Genomic DNA, 14,310 nt, shown 5'->3' on the forward strand with positions numbered 1-14,310 from the left:
ATTTTTTTTCTTGTGGTTGTTTTATAACTGTAAGAGAAAAAAAATAGTCTGAATGTCTTGTATGTGAGGAATATCTCGTGAGATGGGACGACCACCAATCATTTCCAAGGGGTGGGGGGGAGGGGTGTCTGCACCTTTTTTAGAGGGAAAACAGAGAGGGGACAAGAGGGGGGGAATAAAAAGAGTCAGGATGCCAGAATGGAGATGGGGGACCTCCCCGTTCCTGTGTGAGAGGAGCTTTAGGTGTCTGGTGCAGCTATTAAACGTGCAATGTGTCAAGTAGCTTGTTTTACTTGCTACAGAGCTCATTTGTAATCCATTGTATAAGCTGTGTATTTACAAATGTAACACAACTATAACTTTTCATTATAATACAAAGGTTATTGCATGGTTCTGGGGAACTATATGCTTTTCCATTCTTTAATCAGGACTGCAGTTTTGATTCCAGTTAAGAGCAGCTAAAATACAATTGGTCTAATGTTACATAATGTATGGAACATGAATAATTTTTTCTGTTGGGTGGATAAAACCACTATTGGTTAGAAACTGATTTTTCTCATGCAGCTAATTTTTCTCTTATTTATGCCTTGAGGACTAACTTCTGGTTTTCTAGCTGTTAATGCACTGTTGACCTTAATAATGGTGCCTTATGCAAGTGACCTTCTCTTGTAGGGGGTCTTATACAGGGGTATGGGTGATGCATGCTTTATTAAGGCTCTCTTTTCACCTGGCATTGTACTGTATCAAATGTATAATATGAGGGGAAAAAAAAGGTTACTTCCAGGGTCCTCCTTCACAAAGACAAATATAGAGAAAAGTCGTTCATGTCAGTACAGTATTTGTTTAACTTGGACAATTTGACTGTGTTACAGTATAATGCATATGCCAATTGAATACCTGACCAGTTCTGCCACCTTGAGACTTTTTTTATATTGACCTTGCACAACAACTGTGTATATACACACCCCAACTGTACTTAATATGTCAAGTTTTCATACATATTAAAGATACAGAAGTATTAAAAGATGTATTTGCTTAAAAGGCACAAGTTTCACATCTATATATCTAGCTATCTGTTGGTCATACAGAAAGAAACTATATTACTTTTTTTTTAAAAGTGGGCAGAAAAATAATTGTGTATGTATATTTGTGTGTACAGTCTGTGTATGTGTGTATATATATAGATAATATATAAATATTTTTTTTAAAAGGAAAAAAATTAGAACACATAGCTAGAAAATGCCACAGCCCTTCAAAATATTCCCTCTCCCCCCAGCAATACGGTCATTAAGGAGACAAAGAAATGAAAGATACAGTTAATTAAAATCTAGCATTTTTAGAGGCTTTACCTTTAGCTTAATGGTATGCTAAAGGCTTTGTTGGCATTCAGTCCTTCTCAGACTGCTGACTGTGTTTTGTAGTTATTAGGTTGTCTGGAATAGCGTATCTGTGGCCATTTAAGAATGATATGAAGCGAGTATTGGCATGCTAAAAGAATATTAGCTGTGTGCAGATGAAGTACACTCGGGTTTTGGCCTTCCAGCTTACTGGAGGACCTCTGAGTGAGCTAGTCGTTGTGGTGGTTGAGCTCGAATTTTACATAGTTCAGCTAAAATAAAGACTGTTTTTTCCTAGAGTAGAAATAGTCTGTCCAAAAGCAGTTTTGGTTGGTTTTGGTTTTTTTTTTTAAACCAGCTCACTACAGTCGGCGCAGTGAAACACGTGACCTGTTTCTTTTTTTTTTCCTATTTATTATTGGTCTTGCTTACTATGCTAATATTTTGGTATATCTTCCTGGAAATGTATGTAGATAAGTGGTTTAAAAAAAAAAAAGTATATGCAAGTGATCTGGTTCTAAGGAACACACAGGCTTAAATCATTCTCATTTCATTTTTGGTTTAAATTGCCTGAAAATGCACTTTTTTTTTTCTTCCCCCAAACAAACAAAATTTCCTACAAAATGGATTTCTGTGTAGGGTTGGGTTTTGTTGTGTTTTTTAACTCCTTGTTTGCATTGTCCTTGGCTTAGCCATAATTCTTATAAACAAGAAAGTAAACAAAAGCAAAAACAAAACAAATAAACCCCAAACAACAACAACAAAAAATTAAACTTGCACTGGCTTGTCTCAATTGTGAAATATCATCAGACTTGTGTTGATGGGGTGGGGCTGTGTGCCATATGTCAAATGCCTGTAATTTTCTTAATAAGCAAGTACATTTTGTTCAGGTGATAACTGAGCCTCAATCAAGCTGAAAAATAAAAAAAAAAACATTTTTGCTTGAAATTTAAGAAGAAAAAGTTTCTATTAGTGAAATTTCTTTTTTTGTTTTTGAAGCACCCTGTTATCTAAAGAATCTCTTTGTAAGATTTTTGTAAAAATTTTGTTTTACAAGATTTTATTTGAAATTGTTTTTTGCAAGATTGTTATATTTCTGTATGAATGTATTTTTTATTGGAATAACATAAAAAGAAATTCTTATCAGCATCATGTGTCTGTTTTCATCTTTCTCCTCTCTGACATCCTACACACCAAACAATGTCAAATACTATGTTGACACTTTGCCTTGAGTCACCTGGTCACAGGTACGATCGCCTTTGGGTCAGGTCACTTTGTGGAAGGCAAGACCTGATGAGAAAATAATTTTGGCAGTGGAAACTAAAAATTCTTCCACATCTGAACAGCTGTTGTTGACTCATCTTTTGTCTCAGTGGAATAAATAGTTAATGTGATCGTTACTGCAAGACTGCACCTTTATTCCAAACCGTTTGATCTGGAGAGGTGAATGCACGTAGGATGAGTTCTGCATGTGGGAAAGGCGATTCAGTGGGCATTTAAGGTGAAGGAAAAAAACCAGGAAGGTGATGACTGGGCTGCAGGTACCCATCCTTCACTTGCTTGCAGCCTCTGGGGCTATCAACTGCCTAGTCTATGAGGAAGCAAACCCAAAACCTTGAAGGCGCAGCTGTGGGTAGGAATGCAAGGGAGGAACCACATGAGATTGACCAGGCTGAGTTGCACAGACCTGAGTCTGCTGTAGGGCTGACCTGACCCACATGCTGCTGGTGACCTTCAGCCAGACAAATGCAAGCCTCTGTCTGAGCTGCAATATTTTTTTTTCAGAACAATGGCACTTCAAAGCATGCCTGGCATATATGCTGTCTTGGGACACATGAAGAACTTGTTCAACGTTGCCTGGTGGCTTCTGCTTCACTCCTGGTGTTAAAGATCCCCTAAGCATCCAGTGAAACCATTGGCAGGAAAGGCAAGGTTATATCCTGGGAAACTGGCTTTGAGCGTGTGATTTCAGCTCACAGTAACTGAATATTTTTTGGGGTTAGATGAGGACTGGTCTAAAAATGATGCAGAAGAATTGAACAAATACAAACTGAGGCAGAAGTCGTGTGCAAGAGAGACCCTTGCTGCTACCTCAGCCCAGCAGCAGTCTAGTTAGGTAGGTAACATACCTCTGTACAGGGGAGGAAGAAATGGCAATTTGGGGCAAATCTGATCTGCAAGGAGAAGGAGATATTAAATTTTACCACTGGTACTGTATCTCACAGACTGAAATACAGATGCTTTCTGAGAACCTTCATTCCAGTTGCAATTGAAATAGAAAAGGCTACCGAGGCTTGGAGATTGTGCAATTTTGCCTCCTCCTCTGTATACAACATAGAAATAGAAGTATTTTTAAAGAACTGAGCTTGACCTTGGAGGTTCTCCACCCAAAATGTTCAATGGGTGTGTAATACAGAACAAGGATTGGCAAATTTTTGCCTGTTTATTGGGTGTGTGTCAGCTATGTCTGTGTCTTATAATAACTCGCAGGAAAAAAATAAAAAAAGGCTGTGATAACTCCATTATATAAGGATGTTATTAAGACACACCCCCCCTTTTTTTTTTCCCCAGAAAGATTGTATTGAAAAACCAGCAGCATTAAGGGAAAAAGAAAAAAGGGCTACTGACAACACTGTTGGGCAACAAGGAAACTACAAAGCAGAAAGCAGTAACCATTTCAGGGTTAGTGCATTTCAACATGTACATCTACTGCAGGCTTGCTTAATGTCACATTTTGAAATGCAGAGCAGATGGGAAGGGATGTGAATTTGAGGGTGAAGAAGTCAGGTGTCTTAGGCATGGATCTGGATTAGTAGCCTCAGCAAGTTCCAACAGCTTCAACTGAGGTCAACAAGGTGAAAATGAGGGCAGAGCCTGTGAGCCAACACGTTAACTTCTTGCTGCAAAGGTTAGATACATCATGTTTGTGCACTTAGGCACATATATGTGCATGGGAAAGTCAAGATGAAACAGTTAAAGACTGCTCCATGACCTCACCAGGCACAGAGGTGAGACTGATCAAGCCTGTAGTTCCCTGGGTTTTCTTTTTTTTCCTTTTAAAAATAGGGGTTATGTTTCCTTGCTTTCCTAACCTGACCCTTGGCTGCTTTGAGAGCTTCTCTGTGTTCCTCCCAGGTTACCCGTCCTGCCTTCAGCCTCTGTAGGCTTCCTTTTTGTATTTGAGTTCACCCAGGAGCTCGTTGTTCAACCATGCAGGTGTCCAGGTGTTTTTACCTGGCTTCCTCTTTGCTGGGATGCATTGCTTCTGAGCTTGGAGAAGTTGATGCTTGGATACTAGCCAGATTTCTTGGGTTCCTCTTCTCTCCAGGGCTTTGCCCTGTGGTATTCTGCCACGCAGATCCATGAAGAAGCCAAAATCTGCCCTTCTGAAGTCTAGAGCAGGGATCTTGCTGTGTGCCTTCCTCGCTGCCCAGAAGATCTTGAACTCCACCATTTCATTCATGGTCACTGCAGCCAAAGCTGATCTTGAGCTTCACATTCTTCAGCAGCTCCTCCTTGGTGGTGAGAACAAGGTCCAGCATGACACCTCTCCTCATTAGCTCTTCTGTCACTTGGAGAAGCTATCATCAGTGCATCCCAGGAACTTCTTGAGTTGCTTACGCCCTGCAGTGTTTTCCTTCCAATAGATACAGGGCTCATTGAAGTCCCCCATGAGGACCAGGGCTTGTGATCATGAGGTTGCTCCTATCTGTTTATGAAGGGCTTCATGTCTTTGGTCTTCCCGGTTGGCTTGCCTGTAGAAGACCTCCACTATTATGTCCCCTGTCACTACATTCCATTTAATCCTGACCCATAAAGTCTTGGCCAGCTCCTCATCCATCTACAGGCAGAGCTCCAGGCACTCCATGTGGTCATTGACAAAGAGGGCGACACTCCCATCCTTGTCTCCCCTGCCCATCCTTCCTAAAGAGCTTGTATCCTTCCATTCCACCACTCCAGTCACAGAAGCCATCCCACCATGTTTCTGTGATGCCAGGGAGATCTGCATGCACATCTCCAACTCCTCTTGTTTATTCCCCACACTACCTGCACTTGCATAGAGGAATTGCAGTTGGGCTACTCATGAAGCTGACTGGCTGGCTGAAGCAGGTGGAATTTCTTTGTGCTGCAATTCAGGTGGTCTCCTGCTGACCTATGATCCTTCTTCCAGCTCTGAGCATGTATTGCTGGCACTGACATTCAACTGGTAGGACTGCGATGGACTGAGGGTCTTCTCTCCTGGCAACTTTAGTTTAAAGCCCTCTTCAGCAACTTGGCAAGTCCATGACCAAAGGAAAGAGCATCTTTCTTTGGCAGACAGACCCCATTGGCCCCCAGTAGACCAGGTTTCTTGAAGCAAGTCCCATGATCTAAGTAGCTGACACCCTGGCTGTGGCACCAGCCCTGTAATAATTTTTTGACTCACCAGATTCGACTGGCCTTTTCACACCTTTCTCCTTGGCCATGAGGACTGATGAAAGTTGGAACAACTGTGTATGTATTATAAGTACAGCATGACTTTGAGTTTCACAATAGACAAGTGATTGCCGTTTTCTTTAATGGGATGCTTTAGAAGTTACCATCTGTCCCCCTCTAAACAATATTATGAAGTGTCACAAACTGAATCAAGAATTGTGAGTTTTAGAGCATATTCAAGACAGACTGTATTTTATCCTTTCCTAGGAATCATTCATGGTACCTCTGCCTTTGTGTCCAAATTTTACCTCTTCCATTCTGTCGTGGTTTTACCCCGGCTGAGAACCGAGATCCGTGCAGCTGCCTGCTCTTTAAAGGAAAAGAGGAGGGGAAGTGGGGGGAGGGTGTGAGGCAAGGGAAGGGAAAAGGAAGGGGCAAATAAAAACCCCAAAAACAAGAAGCCAAAAGGCCTGTGGGTTGGGATAAGGATAGTTTACGAAGATAACAGAAAGATAAAATACAACAATGCTAACAGGACTTTAGAGCAAAGAATACATGAAACTGTTGATACACAATGCAGTTTCTCACCGAACCCACAACTCAGGCTGTGCCACCCAGAGCCGTCCCGGAACCTGACCATCCCCCAGGAACCGCGCGTCCCGGGGCCGCCCCTGCTCCTCCTCCCATCAGCCCCCCTTTATACTGAGCAGGACGTAATTGGCATGGAATACTCTCTTTGGCCCATTTGGGCCACCTGTCCTGGCTTTGCCCCTCCTTTCTCATGAATAGAGAAATAGGAAGAACTGAGAAAGTCCTTGACTGTCTGACAGCAACTAAAAACATCAGGGTGTTATCAGCACTACTCCCATTTTAACTCTCAAACACAGCATTCCATCCACTGCTACAAAAGATGTTAACTCCATCCTGACCGAAACCAGGACATATTCTTCTCAACAAATTGAGCATTCCCTCTTTATTTTCTTGAACTGCACTGAGCGCTCTGAGGAATAAGAACAACACCTGTAAATTGCACAAATAGCAGCAGCAAAATTACAAACAAGAAGGAAAAACACTATGGTGATCGTTTCAAAAAGTAGCTGAATGTTCTTTATGCAGCACCAAAGGAGTATGTGATCTTACATATTCATACAACCTTTAATAAGAGGAATGGAACTCCATGGTTCATCCATTGGTGCACAAAACTGGGGAGAGGGCAGGTAGAAATGTTTTTTCCTCTGCTTCTTAAAGCATAAAAGGACCTGTATTCCCCTTATGCTCCTCCATTTTTCAAAAAGCCCTTGGAGACAAAATGGCTCAGCTAGGAAATCTCTGCAATTCTTCTTTTTCAAGCCGTTCCATCTTTGCTTCCTTGGATAGCACCAGTTTATAGAGCAGAAAACACCACCAATACTCCAGTTCTTTATTTCTGTGACAAGAGGTTACTGAGCTGCTCGTACCCCCACGGAAGTCTGCCTGATTTTGCTTCATCCCACGGGACTGTGTAGCCAAGAGGCGTTAACAGCCACTTCTGAAATAAAGCCTCTGACATGGCAAGAACTCGGCTGAGATTATACAGTCCAAGGCAATAGTACCTTTATTTTTTTCCCCTTTAGCTCTTTTACCGCTACACTGGCTGTTTCATTGCTTATTCATGGTCCCTAGATATATGGCATTTATTTTTGATCAAACCTGTAGCAATACTGGCTCATAACCATTTGAGCTCTTACATATAAGGGAGAATGAGCAGACAGAGTATTGCTTTTGCTCATAGGTCTACAGAGGTTTAATCAGTCTAGGATTCATTGGAGCTACCCTGGGAAATAAGGGTTTGCAGGTTCGCGCATTAATATTGTGAGGCCTTGGTCAAAAACTCATTTAAGTCAAGGAGAAATTCCTCACTGAATTCAACTTGCTCCAGACACAGTCATTTTTTTGTAGAGCTGAACCTGAGGAGGAGGTACATTTGAAATCCATTCAGAGCCAAATTTTCATTCAATGACATTTATGACTATATTTTGTCCGTTTCCCATGAACATTCGATACCCAGAGCTTGTGAATGCAAGCGCCGCAAAGCTGATTTTATTTTTTTTTAACGGAAATGTGTTTTTTTTCTGAAATTTATTTTTGATTGCAGACTGATGATTAACCTTGTAATTTGTTCTGCAGTTTCAGTTACACAATAGCTGCATAATAATTTTGTAAGTTATAGCAGTGACTATATTGAGCTGTTATGTTTTCACTTGAATATTTCACAAATTATTAGGTGAGAAATTATTAACTGAAGAAATTAAGTGGATTTTTAGGATACCATAGCAACCATGGTGGCCTATGTCTTTAAAAAAAAAAAAAAAGAGAGAAAGTGCTGCATCAGATGCAAGCCAGCACATTTTGTTAAAATAAAGAGAAACTATTCCAAACTTGCAGTCGAGGCTACAGACCGGTCGTGTTCTTGAAATATAGGTTTATAATTTGTCACAGGAAAAATAACTCCATAAAGCAAAACCACTAAGGTGTTTTAAGATGATCTATTATGCGGAGGTGTCTAGTGCAGCCATTTTGGATTGGTGTCATGATAGGAAACAGATGGTATATGTGTTTATGTTTAACATTTAAGGAGGTATAGAAAGCAATTGGGAGGTGATGTATTTTGTTAATGGGCGAATAAAGCCTCATATCTACAGTTAAAATAGAATGTAAAAAACAACCAACATTTTTTCAGCACAAACGAGGCAATGCAACAACATGCTTAAGTAGATTTATTTGACTTGTTTCACTTTAAATAATTTTAATGAGAAATTCTCTAAATGTTTTTGAGCGGAGATAGAAAGTAATCTGGTAACCACATGTCTTGATGTAAGCCAAGCTGTTCTTTAACAGCACTTTCTTTCAATACAATATAAATTTAGCTGGAATTAGCATTGCTGAATATTAGTCCCTCAGTGCCTCACTTGCTAAACCTCCATCTTCTTTTTATTGCCTCTGTGCATTTCGGAAGCAGAGTGTGTGGTCAGTTCTGGACAAAGGCAAATTATCTAACAGGACTGGGGAAGGCAATGTATTTGCTGAATTCCGTAACATCACAAATGCCTTGGTAATAGTTCAGACCTGCACTGGATACAGTAATATATTTTTCCTGTTACATGCTACCTTTTGGATTTGAGACTGAATGCATCAAAAATCTAGTTATACATACAAAGCTGCGTTTTTCTGAATTGTATGTACTTCACCTTACTGTATGTTATTTCATTTATAAGATTTATCTTTGAACATGCAGATACAGTCAAAGACTATTGTTCATTTCCAAGCTTCACTAGGCAAGTTACTCCGTCTTCTGGATTTTCCTTTATTTGTTTTCGCTAACTATGGAGAGGACATTGAGGGCAACTGGATTTTAATAGAACCTCGCTGTAATTAGTTATTCATCAGCAGTAGAAGTGTTAGCGGTAGTAGTCAGACATGCAGGGGAGGCTAAGATCTTACCGCGGTGAACCTACAGGGAGAGAGGCTCTTCCACCCAGGTTCTGCCTAATTAGACCTCGGCACATTTGGAATTACCCACATCCAAAGGGAGAGAAAGTAGTTTTGCAAACTGTTCTGATGATCTCAGCAGTTTTCCTTTTCCTAGTCAGACACATAATACTGTTGATATCTTATCATAATTCCATTCAGTCCCGTCTGCTCGTCACAGACGGACTCATTCTGGGCACCAGGATGAGAAATCACTACACAGAGCATGGGTTTCAATGCATTTCAGTGAGCAGTTTTAGGTAGTGCCTATTCCTTTCTCACAATCTCAGTATTTCTTATCTTTCTGCGATTTTGTTTTCTGACAGCCACCTTCTGGCAATAAATTTGGTGCATTCTATGTCAAATGCTTTGGACCTACTGAGATTTCTTCTTAATTTGAAAAAAATTGTTAAAAATTAATCTTTAATCCCACAGATAGAAAAGAGTAAATAACAGATGTAATAACGTTATAGTATTAATGGGATTTGAGCCTTGGTAGGAAATAGATGCATTATTCATAAGGATTGATGTTGTTTAGTGTCCCAACAACCCCTTTTGGGGCTCTGGGGGTATTAAACTGGTCACTGGAGAGAAGGTTGCTCTAATGTTCAATAAGCTAAACTAAAAATATATCTAGAATCATAAAGCAAAACCTAATCAAATCCTAAATATAAATACGATGATACAAATCCATCCCCTAGTTATCTCCAGAAACCACCCTGCCTCAAAGGGTTGTTGGTGAGTTGTCCCTTATTATCTTTAATCAAGCAGAGGAGAGAGGCATTGAACGCCACAGTGGATCTGTATAACAAGGCACTGCAGGTGAAATCTATAGTGCTGTGCTTCCTGCTATACGCGCACTGCCGGCTGGACCCTGCTCCTTGAGCGAAAGAAAGGGCAGCAAAGAGACAAAGGGATGCAGTGTTTATATGGTGCCTGTGAAGTCCTCTGTAGCTCCTTTTATTTTCCATCCCTAAATTCCAGCCCACCGATGCTTCATGAGGGAAAACCAGCCGGTGTGCCTGTAGGTAAAGATTATGTGGTAACAAGCAAGAAAGCAGCTGACTAAAGGAGATTTCTGCAGTGGGTTTCCAGCACTTACACAGACTCTGGTCTCTGCGTTATATGGCAGGACATTATTTATCTTAACTATAATGGACAACTTGAAAAGAAAAAAATGAAAAAAGAAATGTGTATTCTTTCATTTTCCAAAACAGGTTAGGCACTGCAGTTTGAGTATCTGCCCGAGAAGCTAAGACCGCTAGTCACCAAACAAATGTAACTGTGTAATTCAATATTAAAAACTATCTTTTTCATTAGACATTAAGTGTCGGCATAATGATGAGGTCATAAAAGACTAATATGTTTGGTCAGGACAGAGAAGAAGATTCATAAAAGAATAAAGAGCCATGGTATATGTCTCCTTTTGGCACCGAGAGTAGCACCTAAAGTGTGCTCAGGCAAATATTTCTGTGTGCAGATAGTTTAATGTAAAGCAAATTTAAGCCTCAATTCTGAAATGAGCTCCACACAAACAGCCTTCGGACTCTCACATTTTTCCCCCAGCAACACAAAAACCCATATAGAATTTTTTTTGACCTCCACAGAGCTCAGGAGTCATCCCTGACCAGGGATGCAGAGCCCCAAAAGGAGATGCCCTCCTGGGGCTGTGCAGCCAAGCTGCACTAGAACTGTGAAGGTGATACAATGAAGTGGGGAGGATGGGTCATGTTTTAGAATATTGTAATATTTGAGCTTGAAAACATAAATGAGAGCAAAGGTGCTAAGAGACAAGCATTCATAATGTGGCAACGGCTTTTTTTTTCAGTGTTTAGTGAGACACCCTCAGCTTTGTGCTGCCTAGGTATCCTGTACCAGAAAAGGACACACACATACACAAAAGGACCCCATACACATTACTGTGTCCTTTCAGCCCAGGACATCTAAGTATGAGCTTATGTTTTAAGAATAAAGTTCTTAATATGAAGGCACTAAAAAAATCAAACACAAACATAATGATAGATTATAAGGAGCCCAAGAATCCTTGTATTTTTTGTTACCATTTGTATACATAAGCATGCACACACATGCACGCAAATGGAAACAGATTTTCTTGTCTAGGATTTTTATTTTTTATATGTTTCTACATTCCAATAAAAGTGTCCTTCAAGAGTCATCTGTGGGACCGATAATCAGCCTTAAACTAGGGTGTAAGATGAAACCAGCTGAAAACAAAATCAGTCTGTGCTAGTGAAATATATGCAAAAAGCAAAAAATAAAAATACATTAAAGACAAAAAATTAAAGCTAAATCAGAAAGTTCCTTTGAATTTAACACTTTGTGGGAATACGAGTAATCTAAGCACATCAACATTGAAGTTATTGATGATAATATCCAATGAATCATAGAACCAAGCTTCTGCAAGTTAGCAACTATGACTTAAAAAAAATTATGAAGTGCAAGATTGCCTTAAAAGTCTGAAAATTAAAACAATGGTTATATGACACTTTGGGGGGGGTAATTTAAATTTGTATTTTGGATCCAGACGGGTGTGTTCAGAACATGTTTTCATTATATTCTTTATAATGAAGGTTAGAAGCTTCTGTTTTAAGAATAGAAGTTAAGAAACTAAAAAATTTAAAAGTCTATAGATACTCAAGGTCGCCCTATAAAATGGTATGAACTGGTCACACTGAGGCAAGTGTATGTGGAAAAAAAAAGAAAAAAAAAATCTTTGCTAGAGTAAACCAGGAGTTTCCTTAGTTTCTTGGGCCAGAAGTTATAAGCCATATCTTTTGGGCTGATGATGTCTGGAAAAAAAAGTGACTAAGGCAAAAGCACCCCAAAATCTGACAACACGGTCCTTCTTTGCCCAAAGTCCAAATGTACCTAAAGAGTCCCATTAGTGTTCCTCTGTGGTTAGTCCACATGAGCATTGCTCTGAACTGGCTTTTCTTTTCCTTTCTGCTGTTCCACATAACATTTTTATCTCATTATTCTTAGCAGTGGTAAGTAACTATGACAGGAAGACAGAGTGGAAAATTAAGGCTTGTTAAGACTATTACACACCAAAAGGATCATGTCATAAATGAGATTCGAGTCTGCCCAGTTTGGGATATAATTAAGTAATCATGTTCAAGGTGGATGGGTTTAAGACAATAGAAGGCCACCGGAGGTTGTTCAGTTTCAAAGGGGCAAATCTTTTTACGCCGAGAAGTTACGCAGATGCAGTTTTGGCAGTGGTGAGGGATGCTGGCTCCCTCCCAGGTGTTTGAATATGGAGCCTTTAGCCCCTGGGAAGGGAATGAAGCTCCAGGGATCGCATCATTCTGCAGGATGATCTATCTGAAAATCAGATGCTATTTTCCCGTGGCTTGTTTTGCAGGAGTGTATCACCAGTGTACATTCACCTCTGGCTTCGGTCTGCAGGAACCTCTCAAGAATAAAAACAATAAACTCAGCACCCTGGGAAAGAGTTGCATGTGCTTAAAATTTCACCATCACTTAATTCACTTTTGAGGAAAATGTGTTTAAAACCAGTCATCAAGCCTGTGAATAATGAGCATATTCCGATACTATGGACACAACAAGGAATTGTCAACAAACCCGCAGCAGGAAAACAGTGAGGCTTATTCTTGGCAATGAGAGAACACAATGAGCCTAATGTTGCTGCTTTCTCATTTTTTCCTATGTTATCAGCATGGAAAGCTGGGCAGGACTTTGCTGAATCACTGCTCAGAAGTCAGTCCAAAATTTGAGTGAGTCAAACAGTGTATGGGATACAGAGTGACATGTGTGTTTAGTGTCAGTAGGGTTTGTCAGGCAATTCTGGAGGGCATAATGGATGAGGGTTTTTTGCCTGGAAGTAGCCACAATCATTATATGAATCATGTAGGGGAATGATATTAAAAGCTATCATATCATAAAGCTGCAGAGGTTTCCACTGAAACCAGCAGCTTAGAAGAGCTTCAGAAACACACTGTAAAAGATGGTACCTTGCTGGGATATCTATTATTACACACACACAAAGAGATAGAGCTGACGTGGGGGAGGGAGTGTTGGAGGAAGGAGGGGAAGCAGAGAGGGATCTTAAGAAGTGAAAAAAATATTTTTACACATTATATTCTTCACTTTAAGATTTAAATGTAGGGTTCATGTGTATTTTTTCTCTAGTTATCTGTCTTTTTCCCTCCTCCTTTCATAATTCTTCAGAAAGGAAGAGTAGAAAAAATTTGTCCTCAGGATTGTGCTCTGTTATCTCTTGCCTTTCCGAGCCTGCCACTTCTTCAAACAGAAATGAAGTTTGTATATGATTTCAAGCTGTGAAACTAGTAAAATATTAGACAAGACTCAAATTCTTACTTTGGAAAAATATTTTTTTTTTTCCAGTAAACTCAGAGGGCAGGACACAGACACCCCCAACATCAGTTAGTCAATCATGTATTTCTGTATTTTAAAAAGTCAATCGGTTCTGTTATCTACGTGGGGAAGTCCTTCCTTACCCCCTTTGCCATGTAGAACTGTTGTGAAAACGGGGCAGGCTCAGGATCTGTCCCCGTGGCTGTGGCACTCATGGGAACCCACTGCCCCATCACTGCCACTGCCATTTGCTTTCACATCTATGCCAGGTGGACAATTCCCACTCTGGCAGTTACATAGGTACTTTTCCAGATTAAAGTTACTGTAGCATGGTATATCATCGTCTGCATCACTATTGCATCAGCATTTCCCCGTGATTTTGTCAGCCCCAACTTCTTTGCTGTGGATTCCTAATGACAGGCCACGGCTTAAGGAAGAATTGCATAAAAGGTGTGTATTAGTTGTTAAGGCTTGGAAACAAAGGAAGTCAGACAGTCAGACCTGCTAAGGGAATTAAATTAGCCCACCAGTGCCCTGCTGTGCTGGATCTAGTCCAGCTTTCGAGAAATGCTGGTGCAGCAAAAGCAGGTGGCAAGAAATCTAACTGCAACAGCAGGAGCATCTAGATTTCAAAGTTCATTCTTGTCACAAACCCTTTTCTTCAACTTAGTAGGTTTGGAATAGCTGGTAA

This window comes from Gallinula chloropus (genome assembly GCF_964237585.1).
Source record: "Gallinula chloropus genome assembly, chromosome: 2".
Classification (NCBI taxonomy): domain Eukaryota; kingdom Metazoa; phylum Chordata; class Aves; order Gruiformes; family Rallidae; genus Gallinula; species Gallinula chloropus.